Below are 21,853 nucleotides of genomic sequence, written 5' to 3' on the forward strand. Positions count from 1 at the left end.
ATTTTTTTATAACTTTCAATTGTAAAAAGCCTAGTCTGATAATCTCTAGGATTTAGAAAGTTCACCACTGTGCATGTAAATGGGAGACCACAGGTAGGTCAGTTTAGGCAATAGAGAGAAAAAGTTATGAGGCAGCTATGGCTGCAATAAGTACATCTTCATTACTGGCTCATTAGCATACCTCTGAATCGATCTCTAACCAATGCTACTGCTTTCATATATGATGGATGGTAATACTTTCCCTAAAAGCCCACATATCTCACTGGCAAAGGCACCCCCATACAGATAACACACATCACTCACCAACCAACCTACACACAAGGCACCGCATAGTCAATCCCACACATTGACGGACAAGCAGAGACACAAAGACACACACACACACACACAGATTCTCAATTCTCTACCTGAACCGCCCAGTGTGATTCCCCAAGCAGACACAGACACACACACACAGACACACACTCACACACTCACACGCAGACACACACACGCAGACACACACACACACAGACACACACACACAGACACACACACACAGACACACACACACACATTCACTTACCTGACTTCATTCATGCCCCTATAGATACTTCAGTAGACATACCTCACCACCACGTCTTCAATTAACTTACCACCAGCTCCATAACTGCTTCCACAGCAGTTAATGGGCAACTGCCATCTTTTCTGCGGCAAAATGATTCGTCGAAAGTAAAGATAGATATTTTAACAGTTAAATAACTCATGGGGCACTCACAAGTAATTTACGTAAATGGGCTTTTCAAAGTGACCCCAACAGTACTGGACTGCTGATACAACAGCATGTAAATGCAGTGCTTATGATGTTAACATGTGATGAAGGTTGTGGGTTCAAGTACCTTAGGGTTTGGATATTGGCACATCACAGGTACTACGGGGTGGTTATTTCATGACCTTGTGCATTATATGCCTGGCAGTTAGCACAGGGAATTAAGGCTATGAGCTGTTAAACTATTTCCTGTATTGCAGGATTTGATTCCCTCAGACACCATTTGCTTACAGTGTGACTTTGCAATTTACTTACCAGGCAGTACCCTGGGGCAATTGAGAATTTAGGCTAGGCTTCTAAATGTTCTCCTGGTCTGCATGCACAGTACCTACCTAAGAACTTACTGGTAAAGTGGTTATGCTAATTTAAAGGTTACTAGCATGTGAAGCACTCTTTATAGCTAAGCAACCTAGACCAAAAACTAAGAATGAGCACAGAAAAAATGTCAGCAAGTTTTAAATGTGGGAAGATGGGACATAATGTTTAAGCGGTGATGGGAGTGTTATACTTAAAAAAAAAAAAAAAAAAAAAAAAAAAAAAAACACGATCCTTTAATGTGCCACTTATTAAAATGTAGATACTGTCTCTCTAAGGTACGAAACTTCTAACCATCATACTGACCGTAAAAAATGTACCATGGAAACATAATAAAAAACTGCTAGAACAGTTAAATCAACATACTGCTATGTGTCATTACTAAGTTAGCCAAATATCCAGTAGTGGTAGATTAGAAGGATCTGAAGGGGTTACTAGATTCTGAAAGCATGGTCACAACCTTAAGTCTGCAAATATGAGATGCATGGCAAAAAACAGGTGGAAATATGTGGCCACGGAAATTGGAAAGAGTATTCTATAACTCGTGTAGAGATTTGCAAGGTGTTAGGCAAAGTACAATATTGATAACTAATTTAATGCATGGCATCATAACATGTCAAGATCCCTCAACCCACTCCAGCTGAAGGCAGTGTGGAAATTGTGGTCAGAATATATTCCTAGTAAATGTGGGGAAGGGCAACAACAGCTAAACACTCTGTTAAACATTCACCTACAAAGGAAAAGAAATAGATGTAGCAACTTCAAAAGAAACCAAAATTTGGCTGTGTGTTATCTGGGGAAAACCCCAGTTGTTAAGTTCATAGGTAGGTACTAGGCTATCGGCACTAGGGCCTATACAAGCCAAGCCAGAAAGGTACCCTGGCTTTTGCCACCCAAGAAAATAATTTTCCTGTGCCACTGTCGAGCAGAGCCACAGAAGTGATCCCCGGGGTGAATTTCCTATTTCCCATCCAATCATCAAGATTTTTCTTGAAGAGTACCCATGAGGAGCTTTGTTTGACATAGATAGGTAGTTTACTCCAGAGTATGGGAAGTCTCTGGGACAGGAATCTATCCCTCCGGCATGTTTTGTTTATTGTGGTAACATGGTTTAAGTCCCTAGAACATGTAGCTTGGAGGAATTGGGACGACTTTAAGTGGAGCATGTCCAACAGCTCTGGGTTTGACATAGCTTTGTATGTTAGGCAGAGATCACCTCTGAGTAGGCGATATGCGATGGAGTAAAGCTGGAGTTTTTTGAGACGGTCTGCGTTGGGCATCTGTTTGAGGCCGGTAATCCTCTTTCTGAGGTATTTCTGTGGCCTTCCCAGTTGTTGTAGAAGTCATGTGAGGTACATACCAAAAGGGGCGTTGTACTCTATAATAGGTCTAATGAGTGATGAGTAGAGAGGAACAATGACCTCTTTTTTTCTGGATGAGAAACCTTTTGTGATGAGGTGTGCCACGTAGAAGGATTTCCTGACTACTGTGGCAATGTGATTATCATAACATGTCAAGATCTCTCAACCCACTCCAGCTGAAGGCAGTGTGGAAATTGTGGTCAGAATATATTCCTAGTAAATGTGGGAACCTGTGTCCCAAGGTCTCTTATCACACTTTCGGTCCGCCTATGTTGTAGTTCATGGGTACAGATTTTTTACCAAAGGGGATGACAATGCACTTTTTGGCATTAAGCTTGAGCCCAAGGCTTTGAAACCAGGCATCTGTCTCAGTGAGGCCCTTTTGTACGATGTCCACATCATTAGGAGTTTTGATTATGGCTCCTAGTTTGCAGTCATCTGCGAACTTCATTAGCCAAAGACCTTCTGTGTTAGCCTGTACTTCAGAGAAGTAGATACCAAACAGGGGAGGACCCAGGACTGAACCCTGTGGTACTCCATTTGTCACTAATCTGAAGTCGGATTTGGAGTCTGCTACTTTCACAGTGTGGGTTCTGTCAGTGAGCCAGTTGGCAACCCATCTTGTGACATAGGGAGTTATACCTAGTTTAGTGAGTTTATCTATAATTCCAGAGTGGGGGATGGTGTTGAAAGCCTTGGCAAGATCTAGATAGGCTGTGTGAACCACCTTACCCTCATCTACGGCTTTGGTGACTGCTTCAAAGAAGTCTATCAGGTTTAGAAGACATGATCTGCCTTTTACAAACCCGAACTGGGTGGAGTCCAGAGTTTGGAGATTACCAATGTCATTGTTTATAAGTTCCATGATGATACATTCCATGGCCTTGCAGACCAGGCCATTTCAAGTTAATGAAAGAAGTCATTGCAGAAACCACAAAAAGAACCCTTGATGTAAGACAAGGAACTTTGTAAAAAGACTGTAATAAAGGATGTTCTGTACAGACAGGCAGGGAGCGGAAGGGGAGACCATTACTAATAAATTCAGTAAGAAAAAGAACCAGCACAAGGTCCTTGGTTTCTCCTCTGTAACCTGAAAACAGGGGGTCAGTTAGAAACAGGTCTCTTCAGCAGCAGATACTTGAAACAGAAGATACTCAGGTAAAAGAAAAATGATAAGGCAAAAGCTAAAAGCAAAAGACAAAACTGGCATGAATTGACTTTTACAGATGAAGAAAAATGAAATAAAGAAAATATATCTGTGTATTCAAATCTGAAGAGGCTATACCCTCTCACTTTAAACCAAAGTACTGATGAAAGTGTTAGTTAGTTGGCAGATCTGCGTGCAGTTAAATGATGAAAATTTTAAGAAAGCACAGTGTGTGAGCAATACATTAAGCAGGCACAGAGAAAATACACCCAGCGTAGAAGTTGAAACATATAACCATATTTGAGTTCAGGAATAATTTGTACAGGGTGAACAAAGACAAAGAAGGAATACTACATCAACTAATGGTTCCAAAATGTTTAAGAAAGTATATTTGTGTAAGTAAACGTACCATAACAATAGATGTTCGAATGATCACTGTTGCAGTAGTCTTAGCTATATGGGTTATATACTGCCAAGGATATGAGAGTCCAGCTTCCAAAGTTTCAGGACCCCTTTTATGTTCCCAAACTGTCAGGCAGCTTGACCTGAGCTGACTAAAAGGCCAGTTTGTATACCAAACCTTTCAAGACTTTCCTGCCAACAGAGAGAAAAAGGCTGAGCACTGAAGAGACAATGCCAGGAACAACAAAAAAATTCATGCCCACACCCCGGGCTTAAAAAACACACTAAAAAACAAGGGGGGTGGAGGAAGCAGCAGTGATCATTCAAACATCTACTGTTATGGCATATTTACTTACGCAATTGTACTGTGTTCATCATATTGATCACAGGTACAATAGCTTTAGCTATATGAGTAGATTACCCGAGCTTACCACACCTATCAAGAAAAAAGTACCAGCAACAGCTAAACGTCTATACTGAACGACAGTTACAGGCATATAATACTTAACTTTAATAGATAAAACAAAACTGATAAACGCTTTTGCAATAAACACGTTTTTAGATCCAAGTATAAAAACACACAACAGCTTAAAACATTTAAAAGACTGTGAACAAATCAGAAATCCGAGTGGGAGCCTACACCCCTTTAAGGCAGGTTTAAGTGGAAGCTTCCCATTTAATCCAGGGTCTTTATCCACTTGTATAGCCGCAATCCATTTCATCTCAGCAGTCTCTGTGATGTTAACAATATCACCTCCTCTTAAATTTTCCTCCACGACCTGTATTACCATAAAGTAAAACTTATGATCATTAAAGGATTTTAAATGCCTGGCAAGAGCATTTTTATCATCACTAAGCCAACCATCACTCTTGTGTCTCAGGATACGCTCCTTAAACAGTCTGTTCGTCTTACAACATAAAAATTGACAGTTGTCACAGATTGCAATACAGATTACATTTTTAGTTCTCCAATCAGCATATAAGTGTGGCATGTACACTTTCTTTGACACAGGGAGCACAAAGGTATTTCCTTTAAAGATGTATTTACTGCCTTGCATGAATGACATGGAACTGTCCCAATTTTCTTGGATCTATAAATGGGATAAGTCTTAGGACATAGCATAACTGTTTCTTTAAATTCTGGTTATTCCTGAAACCAAAGGATGGGTGTTCACCAATAGTTCTCTTAATGCCGTCATCTGTGGTCAGAATAGTCCAATTTCTTCTTATGATGTCACAGACGTATCTCACATCGCTGGAGTAGGTCAGTCTCAGCTTTGTCCTCTGGTCCTTAAAACTGAAGCTTACTACACCTGAGTTCAAGATCCCCTTGACAATGGTCCTAGCAAAGCCTGAGCTGGATCTAGAGAAGGGATCAAGCGTATACTGTTTTGCAAAATATGCACAGAAGACCATTCAGCAGCTTCCAGTACACTTATAGAATCCAACCCTTTCCAAAAAGCCATAGATGAAGCCAAGGCCTTGGCAGAGTGGGCCTTGACCCTGCCTGCAATAGTTCTGTCATGGCGAGTATAAGCAAAAAAATAGCCTTAGATAACCATTTGGAAATGGCCCATTTTGACACAAGTTGTCCCTTCTTGCCTTCACAAGAAATGAACAAATGATGTAAAGATCTGAAAAGATTTTGTTCTGTCAAGATACTACCAGAGTTGTCTGTGGACATCCAAGATATGGAGGATCCTTTTCCCTTATTTTTAGGATCAGGAAAGAAAACAGGAAGATAAAGTAAATTTGGATACCATTTTAGGCATAAAAGGAGGATTAGTTTTCAAACAAACCCTTCCCCTTTGGAAAATAAGACAGCTGACTCACCATAAGAGCTTGCAACTCAGATACTTTTCTTGCAGAGGTCACAGCAATCGGTAAAACTGCTTTCCATGTTAAGAACCACAAGTCAGCCAGATTAACTGGTTCAAATGGAAAAAAGTGTTAGCTTCTCCAACACAAAATTAAGATCACAAGGAGAAGCAAATGGTTTACCTGGAGGCTTCTTGTGCAAAACCCCCTAAACCCCTTTCAAAAACATTCTGACATGAGACTGCGTTGAAATGGGAGGATCCATGTGTAGACATGCTGAAATGAACAACAAATCTGGCTTGACTGAGGAATAAGAAAGTCCACAGGATAGTAACTCATGCAAATATTGTAAAATCAGAGAACAACTAGCCTTGAATTGGAGCTGGTTATGTTGCTAGCAGCAACAAGAAAACATTTTTCCCTTTTCTAATGTATGATTTTCTAGCAGCAAGCTTTCTTCCCTCCATTAGTACCTGCTGTACATCCTCAGAAAATAGGTTTATTAAAAGATGCATCAGTGCTTGCTAAAAAGGGTATTGTCAGAGATGCATTTGCTTCCTGGACTGCTGTTTTATTATCCTTTCTCTTCAATGTCCTTTTAAGGACACAAGAGATAACTGGGGACTGTTCTTGAAACAACTACATGGTAAGCAGCAAGTATTGAAGCTGCAGTTAAGTAAGGGGGTATGTTCACTTTGCTTTTGTGTGTGTTACTATAAACAGTCCATCCTATGAGCTGACGTGAGTGCTTACTAAAAGGGCATTGTTAGCATTGCGTTTGTTTCCCGGACTGCTGTTTTATTACCTCTTCTCTTGAATGTCCATTTAAGGACATAAGAGAAGTAGGGACTGCTCTTCAACTACTTGGCAAGCAGCAAGTATTGAAGATGCAGTCACGGGGTGTGTTCACATGCTTTTGAATGTGTTTTACTATAAATAGTCTACCCTATGAATGAATATGTCTCATATGTCAACGAGAAGATGCAGAGACACATTTTTGCTTCTCTGCATGTTAGGCGTGTTAGGCATGTTGGGCTGTGTGGGATAAAGTATTTAATAAGTGACACTCCATCTGTTTTGGTAATGGCAATTATGGATGAATTTTGTTTAAATGATTTCTTCACAAGGGAATATTTAGTTAAATGCAAAGATTGCTTTTATGTATGGAACTGTTTGAGTATTATAATAGATGTTATGGTAAACCAGGTGCATCTGATCGCATTCAAATCTGCCCTTTCCCAAAGATTAAAAATTAATGAATTCACTAGTTTAGACTGCTTTATTTATTTATTTAAGTTTGATGACCGGTGAAGTCCAGTGGGCCATAAAGAGCCCGTTTTCAGTGGAGGCCCGGGGAGAAAAGCTACAAGATATTGCAAATTACATGTTACAAAATAAAAGACAAATATTTCAATAGAAACATTTAGCATTTACAGAAGAATAGAACAGAAGACCTCTAGTAAGTTAAACAATTAGACATATGGTAGTTAGCCCTTTGCAGGTTAGGTTAAACTAAACAATTACCTAAAGACAATTTTGTCAATAAGCACTTAGAAATTCAACATCTAAACAGATAGGTAATAAGTCTTTAAGTAAGGTGAGCAGTTAATGAATGGAGAAAGTAGTAGAACATTTAAAATTGAAAGTATAATAGATAGCTGAGAAGAAATCAGTCAGACAGGGAAGAGAAAGTTTAGGTAGAGAGGCAGTAGTGGTGGTAAATGGTAATGAAATTTAGAGCTGTAAGTCAATTAAAGCACATGACAACATTCTACCACTGGTTAGGGTTTGCTAATAAAGCAAAATGGGACTTGGGTGAACATAGTAGGTTTGGTAAATTATGAATTATTCTGACAAATTTTGAGAATGAAAGAGATACTCAAATGGAAGAGAACGTATTGAATAATGTTATGTTACACAAAGATAAATCTTTTCCTGTGGCTAACTTGATGATAAATCAGGGCAGAGGTGATTCAGGTGATGTATTTATCAAAAATGCTGTTGTGCACACAAATAAATGTTTTTGAAATGAGATAGAAGAATGTTCAACTGATGATTCTTGTACTTGGTCTCTTACAAAGTGTCATTGCAGAGCTAAGGTGGAAATCAATTTACACTAATGGTAAACAATGAATTTTCTGTCTGATGCTAATGATAATATAACTAATTATAACACCAATGTTCACAACAGTGCGTTAATAATTGGAGACTCACTGGAAACCCTAGTCTGACAATAAACAGAGAACGGGTCACTGTTTCATCTTTACATGGTAGCCACATGTCAAAGATAGTATCAAATGCTTATTAACAAAAGGAACAAGATATCATCTTGTCATTGTTGTGTGTGCATGCAATAATATAGAAAGAACTACTGATGATATTCCATGTAGCTGGAATGACACTACTGACTTGAGTAACCTTTCAAATTTAAGCTGGATTTTCAGTGTTGTTCTTCCATTTCAGTGTTTTCAAGGTGAGATTAGACAACAAGAAAAAAGAAGTTATGTCTTACCATAATGTAACATCTGTATTGTTGATCCTCGTTCAGTCATTATGCCTGGGTTACCGGTTCTGACCTCAGAACCAAGCCGGCCATCTTCCAAGCTCGCGACAGCCACAAAGTCTCGAGCTAAACACTTAACCACAATTCGCCTCTCCTTGTTACCTCAGATTGAGTTAGTAAGTCAAAGAAAGTAGAGGCTACCTCTGGTCAAAGGACCTAACGGAACCGGATAATGAGATCCACTATAAGCCTCAGGAGGGGGAAGGAGGGAGGGTCGTAATGACTGAACGAGGATCAAGAACACAGATGGAACGTTATGGTAAGACATAACTTCTTTATCTGATATTGTTAATCCTCGTTAATTCCTTATGCCTGGGACAGAGTCCCCAGCTACCTTTATTCCTAGGAGGCTCTCATGGAAGGACATACCTGAGCACCATTGAACCAAAGGATGCTCTTCCTCTGGAGGCCAAATCCAATTTGTAATGGTTGTTGAAGATATGAGGTCTAGCCAAAGTTGCAGCTGCACAAATGTCATGTAAAGAAGCTCTAGCATGGAAGGCAGCAGAAGTTGTTACCGATCTAGTGGAATGAGCCTTTACGGCTGTAGTCAGAGGGATATCGTGAGTTTTATGAATAAATGTTACAGTCTTTTAACCATTTAGCCAATGTGACCTTAGAAACAGAACATCCAAATCTAGGCCCAGACTAGGCCAAGAACAGCTGATTTGCGAGAAGTCTTAGTTCTGTCCAGACAGAAAATAATTTGTCTGTGAATGTCTAGGGTATGTAGACAATACTCTCCTCTGTTAGAATAATTGGGAAAGAAAACTGGCAATTCAATGGTTTGGTTAATGGACATTTCAGAGATCCCTTCTGGCAGAAAGGAAGGATTAGTTCTCAATGACACACTATCTTTATGAAAGATCAAGTAAGGCCGTTGATGCACAGAGCTTGAAGTTCAGAGACACTTCTGGCAGAAGTAATGGTGACCAAGACCAAAGTTATCCATGAAAGAAACTTGAGGTCGCATGAAGAAGGTGGTTCAAAAGGAGATGGCGTCAAAGCTTGCAGGACTAATGACAGGTCCCTTGGCTGGATAGGTTCTCTAAAAGGAGGTTTCAAATGATTTACGCCTTTTAGAAAAGTCTTGCATAATTTGTGTGACATAAGGGAAGAGTTATGGACACCATTGTGAAAATTAGATATTGCAGCCAAATGAACTCGAATGGTAGAAGTAGATAGGCCAGATTGGAATAAACTTGACAGGTATTCCATTACTACCAGCACTGGTGCTGAAAAAGGGTCTATCCATTTTTCCTTCAGCCAAATGATAAACCTTTTCCACTTGCTGAGATAAGTAGTTCTGGTGGAAGACTTATGAGATGCAATAAGAATGTCACATACTGTGGAAGAAAGATCAGTCTGCCTGGCAATCACCGGAAGTGGAGGAGCCAAGCTGTGAGCTTCAGGCTGTTCAAGTTGGGGTGAATCAGGTTCTGTGGATGGGAGATCAAGTCTTGACTTGGATCGAGAATCCATGGTTGATCTAGCAGGTGAGGCCATAGGAAGGGGAACCAAATTTGACGAGGCCAATATGGAGCTATGAGGATTATCTTGCTCTTCAACTGGCGGGCTTTCTTCAGGAACTGGGAATGAGAGGAAGAGGGGGGAAAGGCATAAAGCAGACCCGAGGGCCAATCATGGACTAGCGCGTCCCTGGGTGACTGTCCCCGAGGGGAATCAGGGTGAAGTAATTGCTGCATTTGTAGTTGGTTGGGGATGCAAAGAGGTCACAGCAAGGGAGACCCCAGTGGTTGAAAATCTCCACCACTATAAGAGGATTCAGAGACCACTCGTGTGGATGCAGAATGCACCTGCTCAATCTGTCTGCTATCACATTGGAACTCCCAGGAATGTGCATTGCTATCAGAAAGTGGTCGGTAGCCATCGTCCACTGCCATATTCTCATGGCCTCCTGACAAAGTGGGTAGGATTTGGTTCTGCCTTGTTTGTTGATGTACCATACTACAGCCATGTTGTCCGATTGTATTGCAATAGTCCCTGATGGGAGGAGGGGATGGAATGCTTGTAACGCTAGAAGCACCGCCCTCAGTTCTAGGACATTTATATGCAGATGGGCCTCTAGTTCCGACCACATGCCTTGGACCGTCTTCCCCTGAAAAAGCCCCCCCACCCCATCAGGGAGGCGTCTGTGGTCACTGTGGCTTTGGGCTGTTGGGGTGTGAAGGGGCGAGACCATTGTGACGGGTTCTGTGACATCCACCAAATCAAGTCTTGTTTGCATCTCTGAGTCACCTGAATCTGCGATGATAGAGGAAAGTGAAAAGGGTACCACTTGGCAAGTAGTAACCATGTTAACAGTCTCCTTGAGAGGATGGGCATGAGTTGTTTTATCCTTAGAATTCTGTGCTCTGGAATCGATGCCCTGCAGTTCTTTGTATCCAACAGGACCTCAATGGATTCTATGGATTGGGATGGGGGGAGGCTGGATTTTTGCCAGTTTATAGTTACACCTAGCCTTTCTGCGGTGTGAAGGGAGTATGCCAAGGTTTCTTCCAATAGATGTCTGGTGGGGGTGGTGATGAGCCAGTCGTCTAGGTATGGAAACACCTGGAATCCTTGCAGTTGCAGGTGAGCTGTGCCAACTGCCATGTACTTCATGAACACTCTGGGAGTTGTAGAGAGTTCGAAGGGCAGTTCTGGGAACTGGTAATGCCTGGCTCCTGCACGGAAGTGAAGGAATCTTCTTGACAGTCTGTCCACCTTTATGTGGTAGTATGTGTCTTGAAGATCACCTTTACATGGTAGTACACATCATGAAGATCTATAGAGCACATCCAATCATCTGCCTCCAAGAGTGGGAGGATAGACTGCATTGTGACCATCTGGAATTTCTGTACCTTTACGAATTTAACACACTGAGATCCAAAATCGGCCTCCAGTCCCTGGTCTTTTTTGGCACCAAACATAATCTTGAGTAGAATCCGGATCCTATCTGGTCTGGTGGGACTATTTGGATGAGTCTTTTTCTTAGCATCTTTGAAATCTCTAATGCTGCTTCTTCCCTTTGACTGGGTGGAACGTCGGGTAAGTTTCTTGGGGGGGGTGGTACAAAGATCGAAGGGAATATGATAACCTCTGGTTATTATCTCTCATACCCAAGAATCGGTGGTAATGGCTAGCCAAGCAGAAGGGAACAAAGAGAAACCATCCCCAACTGCTTCCAGAGGAAAGCAGTTGGGCCGCTCTTTAGGAGCGCTGGTAGGACTGGCCAGAGAAAGAATCTCTGAAGCCCTGGTTATGCGGACCTCCTCTGCCCTGAAAGGGGTGTCTTCCATATGAGTTTCCCCCTCTGCCTCTAGGGGAAAACTTGGCTCGTGTGTCACGGAAAGAACCTTGAGACTTTTTGTGCCACATCTTCCCACTCTTCTGGTTTCTGGAGAAAGCCCGTTGAGGGGAAGAGTAATGGACACCCATGGCAGAAAGGGTCTTACCATCCTGTTCACATCTAGCCAGTGTGTCTTTTACCTTGGGTCCAAATAATGAAGAGGCTTCAACAGGAGCATTCAGAAAGGAAGCCCTGAAGAGTTCCGCGAAATCACACAAGGGCATCCAGGCATGCCGCCTCAGGACAATGCCTGCACCCACTGCTCTAGCTGCTCCTTCTGATGCATGAGAAATCAGACACATGGGGGAGTTAGAGATTGATTCAAGGGTGGCTAACTGTGAGTCCACTTTGTCCTGGACCTCATCAGACACAGCTCTGGCCAAAGTTTCAGACAGCTCAGAAATTAAGTCTCTTTGAAGCCTGGTAAAATGTGCCATATAATTCAGGGACCTGACTGCGAAGGTCATTGATGCAAAAGTACACTTCCCTAATCTGTCCAGTGCCCAGGACTCTTTGTTGGGTGGGTGGACACTTTGGCTTTCTTCCGCCAGATCCATTTTTGTTGCGGTCGCCAGCACCAAGGCATCTGCAGGAAGACCTTTGGACCAGTGAGGATCACTATCTGGAGGGGACAAGATTTTATCTGGCCTCCTGGGAATGGCTTCAATTGTGTCAGGAGCCTTCCATGCACTCTGGGCGATGAGCCGGACAAGGTCATCGGCAGGTGGAGTAACCCAGGAGGTAGGGGGCAGGGCACGAAAGGCCTGCGGGAACACAGACTCTTCAGAGGTCGGGTAAGAGGGCCGCCATTCACCTCTCTGTTTAAGCATTTCAAGGATATCTCCAAAGGATACCTTAGAGGGTGACCAAGGGGACACTTCCCCATCATCAAAGTCTGTGTCTTCCGTGAGGGACAACTCTGGGGATGTCCACGTGCTTCCTCTTTCACGAACTCTTGTGATGAACTTCCTCAGGGGGAGAATCTGGGGAAGACAGCGCAAAAGGGGCCTCCTGTGGGAGTGTGTCCTGAGGCCCTTGTGCCCGGTGTCCGCTAGGGGTGGCTTGTGTAAATTGCGGTCCAGAGGAGGACAGGGGCACTAATAGCACAGGATCATCAACAGACGCAAGAGCCTTCTCCATGAGTTGGAAGGCTGGTCCACTCGAGAAGGTCACACCTCACTCAAGCAAATCAGTCAGCCGACTCGGAGTCCCTGGATGGCTGTGAAAAACAGGAGTACATATGCCACAGCTGGCATCCTGAGCAGTCACTGGAGTGACAAGTCTCTCCTGCCACAAAGGCAACTGTGGCTCCTTAGTGAGGTCCATAAAAGGAGCCATAGTGAGGGGAGTCTGTGCTACAGCAGGGGGCTTCAAAGGCAATGAAGGAGGAGAATAGGTAGGGGTCTTTGGAAAAGGGTGTTCACCTCCTAAGGAAGAATAGGTCCTTGAGGGTTGGATACCTCTGGCTGAAAGCAACTGATCCACAAGACACACCACATCATGTTCAGAGAGGCTTCTAGAGGATCTCATGGACATAGCTGAAGGGGAGTCAGGTCTATCCAAGGATGAAGGAATCTCAGTGCCCACAAAGGGGTCTTTGGATGGCGCTAAAATACATGTCTGCACAGAGAACAACGGAGCTGTTAAAGCCTGCACTACTGGTGTCTGCACTGAGGAGATCATCGGTGCCAAAGGTAAGGTCTGCACCGACGAGGTCGGTGCCGAATTGGTAGATGGCACTATGGTAGGTGCCAAAAGAGTCTGTGTGGAAAAAGAGGTGGTCAGTACCGAGAGGATAGTCGGTGCCATGTAAATTGTCGGAGCTGAAGCAGGAGAGGGAGTCGGAACAGTTGTCGATGCCGTAAAGGTCTGCATCAATGAAAAAGTTGGTGCTGGTAAGGACGTCTGAACCGAGGGGCCCCTCAGTTCCAATGAGGTGTAGGGCACAATACTCGGTGCTGAAGTAGCGGATGGTGCCGAAGGCTTTGGTGCAGAAGATCTAGGCACCGAAAGCCTCAGGGCCAAGAAAGCCAACTCCGAACTAGAAAGTTTGGCCTTCTTAGGTCTCGGTTCCTGGGGGTCCCCAGAAGGAGATGACGGAAGATACTTGGTCTTCTTATGTTCATCCCTTTTCTTATGGGAACTAGGAGGGGTTGAAGCCTCTGACCCAAAAATAGCCTTTGTAAAGGAAGATTTAAGTAGTCCCTTTAAGATCAGTTTATTTTTCCTTTCCACCAAAGTCCTGTTAGAAAAGTTCGCACAAATCCCGCAAGGTGGGTCAACAGTTAAGTGAGGCACATCCAAACCGTAAACACATAACGAATGTGCATCCAAAATAGGCAATTTATGCCCACAATCCACACATCCCTTAAATCCCGGACTACCTTTTTTTCTCTGCCATGATAGGTAGGAGGAAGAAAAAGAAAGGAAGGAAGAAGGTACCAACAATGGTACGAGAAATACCTGAAGGTGCAGCAAAGAAAGGTTTTACCAATGATGGTAAAAGAGTTACCTCACAGAAAGAAGGGCTAGAAAAAAGAAAGAGAGAGTCGCTAGATGCGATAGGGTAAGAGATAACTATTTAACAAGATTTCAACTGAGAAAAGCTGTAATACAATTAGGTATTATCAAAGAAAGTTTTACTTAGCTCAAGAGAAGACATGATTGAATGGTGACGCGGCAAACAAAATCTGAGGCAACAGGGAGAGGGGGATTGTAGGAAAGAGTTTAGCTAGAGAGTTTGTGGCTGTCGCGAGCTTGGAAGATGGCCGGCTCGGTTCCGAGGTCGGAACCGGTAACCTAGGCATAAGGAATGAATGAGGATGAACAATATCAGATGGCATTTTATAAACTGGATAAGGTGCACATCTTTACATAATTCTGTTCAAATAATCCATCTTTGGGAAATGATTTATGGAAAAATTAAGTTCTTTAGTATGGACAAGTTGCACTTAACTAATTTAGGCAATAGGATAATTTCCACACAGTTGACTAAATTAATTTTTTTTTTTTTTTTTTAAGAGTTAAGTCATTGATTATAACTGATAATAAGGCAAGCTTGAAATGACCTCTGTTAAATGCTTGCAGTTTAAATAATAAATTAGATTTAAAGGCATGTAGAACTAATAACAGGACTGATGTGTTACTGATTACTGAAACTTATTTCAGTTGCAATAAAGTACAGTTTTGTACCTACCATAAATGTAGTTGTCCGAGAGGAATGCATCTGCAGTCATTACAAATGGGTTGTCCTGTCATCAGGCAGCCCTTCGGTCGGCCGGATTCCAAAGTCTGGGTCTGGCTTCGGCTGGTGTCGCACTTCACCCGACGTCATTGCGGCAGTTTTCGGGTATAAAGGCATCAGCCGACGCCATTTTCCTCAGTGTTTCTTGCCCCAGATGCCAGGTGCCCTCTTGGTAGGCTAAATTTGGATAAATGCCAAAGTTTCCAAATAGTAGAGAGCAAACACACAAAATAAACATGTATGTACATATATACAAACAAATACACCATAATAGATCCCCCCCAAGCTAGGATTGGTAAGTACCCAAGGAGTACCTCAGAGGGGAAGGAGGGTGGGTAATCCCGACTGCAGATGCATTCCTCTCGGACATCTACATTTATGGTAGGTACAAAACTGTACTATGTCCTTCAAGGATGCATCTGCAGTCATTACAAATGGGTAGAGTACCATAGCTAAACTAGGGGAGGAGGAAATGAGAATTGATTATGGTGTAGTCAGGATCCCTTGCAAAACAGCAGTGGCAAAGCCAGCACGGGATCTGGAATATAGAGGTAAGTTATAATGCTTGGCAAATGTATGCACGGAGGTCCAAGTCGCTGCCTCTATAATGTCCTTGGTAGACACTCCTCGTAAGAAAGCTGTGGTAGTGGCTGTGGCCCTTGTGGAGTGAGGCCTGATGTTCTCTGGAGTTTTCTTTCCATGGTAGGAGTAACAAAGTCTAATGCAATTTCCTATCCATTTGGAGATTGTCTGTTTAGAAATTGGTTTTCCTTCTTTTCCTGCTGCATAAGCTACCAGAAGCTGGTCAGTTTTTCTATTGTTTTTTGTCCTGTCCAGGTAGTAGCGTAATTGTCTGTGTACATCCAAGGTATGCAAGAGCTTTTCTCCCCTGTTCTGCGGATTGGGGTAGAAAGTAGGAAGGTGGATAGCCTGATTTAAAGAGACTCTGGATACCACCTTAGGCATAAATGTAGGGTTTGTTCTCATGGACACTCTATCTTGATGGAAGATCAGGAAGGGTTGTACTGCCATTAATGCTTGTAGTTCAGAGACCCTTCTTGCTGAAGTTATTGCCAGCAGGAAGGCAGTCTTCCAGGATAAGTATTGTAAATCTGCTGTAGCTGCTGGCTCGAAAGGAGGCAGAGTCAGTTTTTATAGCACAAAGTTAAAGTCCCAAGCTGGCAATGGAGGTTTCCTGGGAGGTTTTACATTTTAATTCCCCTCAGAAACTGTCTGAGCAGAGGATGCGAGAAGACAGGAGGATCCAAGCTGTACTGTGCTGAAATAGCTGATGCATGTATCTTAATGGAGGAATAGGACAGGCCTGTGTGGTAGAGCTCAGCCAAGTACTCCAGGATGTTGGCTATGTTCACCGGTGTCACATCTTGCCCTTTTGCAGCACTCCAGATGAGATATCTTTTACATTTTGCTGCATAATTCTTTCTTGTTGAAGGTCTACGAGCCTCCAGGATTATGTCCTTAACCCTTTGGGATAAATTTGGGTTAATTTCTGTCATGTAATGTTCCAGGCAGTTAGCTGCAGAGTTTTTAGGCTTGGATGCAGAATGTTGTAGTTGTTCTGTGTCAGCAGTAATGGGATCAGTGGTAGTTTCCATATTTGTTCCCTGGACATGCTCCTCAGTAGTGGGTACCAATGTTGTCTTGGCCAGTCTGGGGCTATCAGAATGATCCTCGGACATTCCTCTTTGATCTTGAGAAGCACCTTGTGCATCAAAGGAAGTGGAGGGAATGCGTATGTTGTCAGGCTTTTCCAACTGAAAGATAGGGAGTCCACCTTCCAAGCAAGTGGGTGGTAAGTTCTTGTGCAGAATTTCTTCAACTGGTGATTGTATGGGGATGCAAACAAGTCTATGTGTGGTAATCCCCATTTTCTTGTGATGTCTTTGAAGATGTCCGGATGCAGCATCCATTCGTGGGCATCTGTTGTAGTTCTGCTTAATATGTCTGCTAGAATGTTTTCCTTCCCTGGTACATAAATTGCCTGTAACTGAAGGTTGTAACCCAGAGCCACATCCCATAGGTCTAGTGCCAGCCGGCATAGGGGGTATGAGTGTGTGCCTCCCTGTTTGTTGATGTACCACATAACTGTGGTGTTGTCTGTCCTTATCAACAGCTGGCCTTCGTGGAGAAGAGGTCTGAATGCCTGGATTGCCAATTTTACTGCCATCATTTCTTTTAGGTTTATGTGCAGATGCAGTTGGTCTTGGGTCCATAGGCCTTGAATGCACTTGTCCATCATGTGTGCCCCCCAACCGAGGTCTGAGGCATCTGTCGTGATAGTCTGTCTTGGATGACTTTTGCTGAAGGGCAGTCCTGTGTTTGATTGACAGGCCTGAGCCCACCATAAGAACTCTTGCTTCAGGCATGGGATCATTGGAATTTTGGTTTCCAGGCTGTGCTTGTGCTGAGACCACAAATTCTTTAGGTACCACTGTAGCTTTCTCATATGAAGCCTGGCATGAGGGACCAGAATTATGCAGGATGCCATGAAGCCTAGAGCTTGTAACACTTTTCTTGCAGTTAGGTGGCTCTGCTTTGTTAATGCCAAGAAGTAGAGAGGAAGTTGTTCTTTCTTTTCTGCAGTTAGAAATGCCATTTGTTTTGATGTGTCCAGTTCTGCACCCAGAAAGGTTATTATTTGGGATGGAATCAGCCTTGACTTTTTGTATTGACTGTGTATCCCAGGGCTTGTAGCAGATAGATGACTCTTTGTAAGTCTTCTGTTAATTTGTTTTTGTTGTCCGCTTGTATCAGGCAGTCGTCCAGGTAGGGATAGATTTGAATTCCCTGAAGTCTGCAATGAGCGATTACTGATGCCAGGCATTTCGTGAACACTCTGGGCAGTAGATAAGCCAAAGGGCAATGCTGAGAATTGATAATGCTCTGATCCTGCAAGAAATCTGAGGTATCTTCTGCAAATTGGTCTTATGGGGACGTGCAGGTATGCCTCCTTGAGATCTAGAGTTGCCAGCCAAGACTCCTTGCCCAGCATGGGAAGAAGCTGCTGTAGAGTCAGCATTTTGAATTTTGGAACAATGAGGAATGTGTTTAGAGCGGACAGATCTAGAATAGGCCTCCATTTGTTTTCTTTTCTTGGTACCAGGAAGAGCCTGGAGTAAAATCCCTTCCCTTGCTCCATAGATGGTACCTTTTCCACAGCTCTCATGCTTAATAATTGAGATATTTGTTTTAGAGCTTCTGCTCTTTGAGTAGGTGGTAGGTTCGGCATTCCTCTCTTTCCTGGTAGAGTATGGAAATGGAACCTGTAACCTTGGTCTATAGTTTGCAAAATCCATTTTTCTCTTGTAATGCAGTGCCAGTTTCTTGAAAATAAGGTTAGCTTTCCGCCTAAGGGTGCTTTTAGTTGTTCCCTGGTAGGCGGTGCCACCGCCAAGTCACTGTGATTGAGTTGTTGTAGTGGTGGTGGCTGTGTCCGTGCCTCGTTGGTTGTTACCCTGCCACTGGCGACCCCTGTAGGCACCTCTGGATTGGTTTCTGCCTCTAGAGCGCCTATTCCTGCCTCTTTGTGCCTTAGAGGACTCCGGAAAGGACCAATTCTTGGAGGGCCAATTCCTGCTAAACCTTGGAGGTTGAACTTGTAAGAAATCTTTACTGTTTGCACAGATTTTGCTTTCTCTTCCATCTTTTCAGAACTTGCTGTGCGGAGGCACCAAATAAATTGACCTTGTCCATAGGTGCATCCAAAAGCTTAGATTTGATATGGTCTGGTAATGCCTGTTCTTTCAACCATGCATGCCTCCTGATAACTGTGCCCATCATGGCTGATCTAAAGGAAGCCTCCAGTGCATCATAGCCACATTTTAAAGAATGGTTACTAACCTGCTGAATGTTATGTAACATTTCTTGAACATACTTTTTAATCTAAAGATTCTTCAGAGGACAGCTTTTTAGTTAACTGGTCAAGCATAAACTCTTGATATTGAATCATATGAAATTGGCAGTTCAAAGCTCTAGCTGACAAGGTAGCAGAGGTGTAAACTTTTTTACCCCATCTCTCTAAGGACCTGGAATCCCTTTCAGAGGGGAGGGGTTTTTTAGAAGAAGTAGCTGCTACAGCTTTAGGGCCCTGGGAGATAGTCTCAGGATCTGCAAAAGGGGCCTTATATAAGTGGTGATGAGTGTCCGGGACCCTGTAGTACCTATCTGGTTTAGCAGGAGCCGGAGGTAAAGTATCAGGAGAAGTGCAAGCATCATTAAATGCATCATATAACAACAGATAGAACTGGAGGAATAGCTAAAGGCCTATGCTGTGGTAAGTGTAGAAAGGTCCTAAGCCTTTTTCTTGAGTCTGAGAAATCTTGGCCCTGCCACTGGAATTGTTCCCTCATAGCATGCAAGGTTTCCCCAAAGGAAAATTCCTCAGGAGGAGAGGCTGAAGGGATGGACTCCTCAGCATCGGAGTCTTCGTAAGGAGAATAAGAAGCCTCAGGAGGATCTGAGTGTTCTGAATCATCAGAAGAATCATCTGTGGCTACTGGCTCAGGGGGCTCTGCTCTAGGCCTCTTTTCTGGAGGAGGGAGAGAGGCCCTGTCTGGATGAGGCTGGGATCCACGGATTAAAGTGATGAGATCCTGTGCCAAAGAAAGCATATGGGAGCTGGAGCTGGGCCTGTGAGAGGGGGGCTTTGCAGGCACTGGTTTTGAAGTTTTGGCTGCTTTAGCCCTGGCAAAGGCCTTAATAGACATAGCTGGAGGAGACCTAGCAGCTCCACGTGTAGGAGTAGAAATATCTAGAGGGATGGTGTCTGATAAATCCTGTGAAATCGCAACAGAAGGCTGGATTTCAGAAGCCGTTTCTACCAGAATAGAAGAGGCCTCGGTAGAAGGCAAGTTATCGGCTGAAGAAAGAACCGCTTGCTCGGTTTCGGCCGAAACCGAGACACTCGTGGTTTGCTTGGCCGTGGTTTCAGCCGAAACCGCGGACCGCGAGTGTCGGTCCTTTTCTTTGCGTTTTTTACTTATTTGCGTAGTCGGAGGATCCGACGGCATAATGTAGGCAAAATCAGAGCTGAAAATCTGTTCAGCAAAGTCCGAGCGATGTCTCAGCGTCCGCCAGTTAAAAGAAGCACAGGCTAGACAAGCTGCTACGTCGTGGTCTGGGCCTAAACAATGTATGCAATAGGAGTGGAAATCCTTATGAGGTATTTGTTTCCCACAAGATAAACAGTTATTAACTTTCTCTGACATCGGCTGAGGCAAGAAAGAGTCCCCAACGGGGTACTTAGCTTTATAGAAGTCTTCGAAGTAGTATTCGGTAGTAGTAATCTCTGGATCTGACCGACCGGCACTTGCGAACAGCTTCTGCTTCGGGCGCCACGCGGCAAGAAAGACTAAGGAAAATGGCGTCGGCTGATGCCTTTATACCCGAAAACTGCCACAATGACATCGGGTGAAGTGCGACACCAGCCGAAGCCAGACCCAGACTTTGGAATCCGGCCGACCGAAGGGCTGCCTGATGACAGGACAACCCATTTGTAATGACTGCAGATGCATCCTTGAAGGACATCAAACCAATAGCAATATCAGATTTCTCTGGTCATCACAATTTTAGAACTGATAGAAAAAGAGGAGGGATTACTTACCTCTGTAACTAGTAAGTAGGATTCTTTCACAAAATTTAATGTCATGGTCTCCAAACTTCTCATAGTGAGTATTAATATCAGTGGAATTAAAATAGATATAGCAATATTTTAGTGGTGGTCTAGTAATTTCAAAGGAGATGGATGAGCAACTTTCAAATCTTACTAGGTAGGGCTTTCTGGAAAAGGTGGATTTAATTGCTGGGGACCTAAATGCTCCTAATATAAACTAGGTAACTCATGATACATCATCAAAGGCATTAAACTATTTCATAAATGAAAGTTTGACAAATGTTTATATACAAATAGTGAAGGAGGCAAGTAGATGAACTAACTTATTGGATGTTAAAATACCACCAAGACCACCGATCCAAGAAGTAAGCAAATTTAATGAAAACACTTAGAGCCTCGACTTACACAACCTTCCAAGAGTAAAAACACTACAAAATACTGTTTGCTTATATACAGCATATTGCACAAAACAATTAAGCATACAATTCAAATCACATACTTCCAATTACATTCTTTGTTGAGTCCCTGATGCTCTAAATTACCATACTTTAAAATCAGCAGGGTTTCTTTTTTTAAGAGCAGTGGCTAGCCCTATTGGAATTTGGTAATGATACAAGATGGGTGGTTAAACCATCTGAAAAGGGCAACCAGACAGTAATCATGCACTTCACACAATACTTAGAGATGTGTTATAAACATTTGAATAATGTGGAAATTTATAGAAAATGTGATGTTTCTGATTACTTTGAAGCTATTAAACAGTACCAACTTTTGTTAGACAAAGGTTTAAGGCTGGGGTATTTCACCTCTAAGGATGTGGAAAAGAAGTTCGGAGTGGAAAACTGCTTTATGGCAGTTTTTTACTGCTTACCTAAAACACACAAAGGTTCAACTAACCTTAGTGGCCGACCTATAGTGTCTGCACAGAGGTATTTATTGAAGAATATAAGTGTGTTACTACATGAACATCTTAAGAAATATGTTATGAGTGCAGCCTCCTATATCAGGGACAGCCAGGACTTTTTGAACGAAATAAAGGGTAAAGCTTGGAATATGGACATGTTTTGGCTCTATTTGGATGTCAAAAGTCTATATACTTATATTAAGCATGAAATAGGGATTCAGGCCTTGTTCCATTTTTTTGGGGGACTCCCCTATGATTAATTTTCTGATAGATTTAGTTATGTACTGTTTAAAAATTTTTTTTATGT

General features: G+C 42.9%; 1 protein-coding gene across 2 annotated transcripts in view; it reads right to left on the reverse strand.

Moving 5' to 3' along the window:
• The window catches only part of SUCLG2 (succinate-CoA ligase GDP-forming subunit beta), a 1,759,444-nt gene that overhangs the window by 1,374,901 nt on the left and 362,690 nt on the right, over window positions 1-21,853 (reverse strand). The gene's annotated exons all lie outside the window — the stretch shown is intronic.

This window comes from Protopterus annectens, chromosome 7.part0 (genome assembly GCF_019279795.1).
Source record: "Protopterus annectens isolate FY-2018-M chromosome 7.part0, PAN1.0, whole genome shotgun sequence".
NCBI classification, from domain to species: Eukaryota; Metazoa; Chordata; order Ceratodontiformes; family Protopteridae; genus Protopterus; species Protopterus annectens.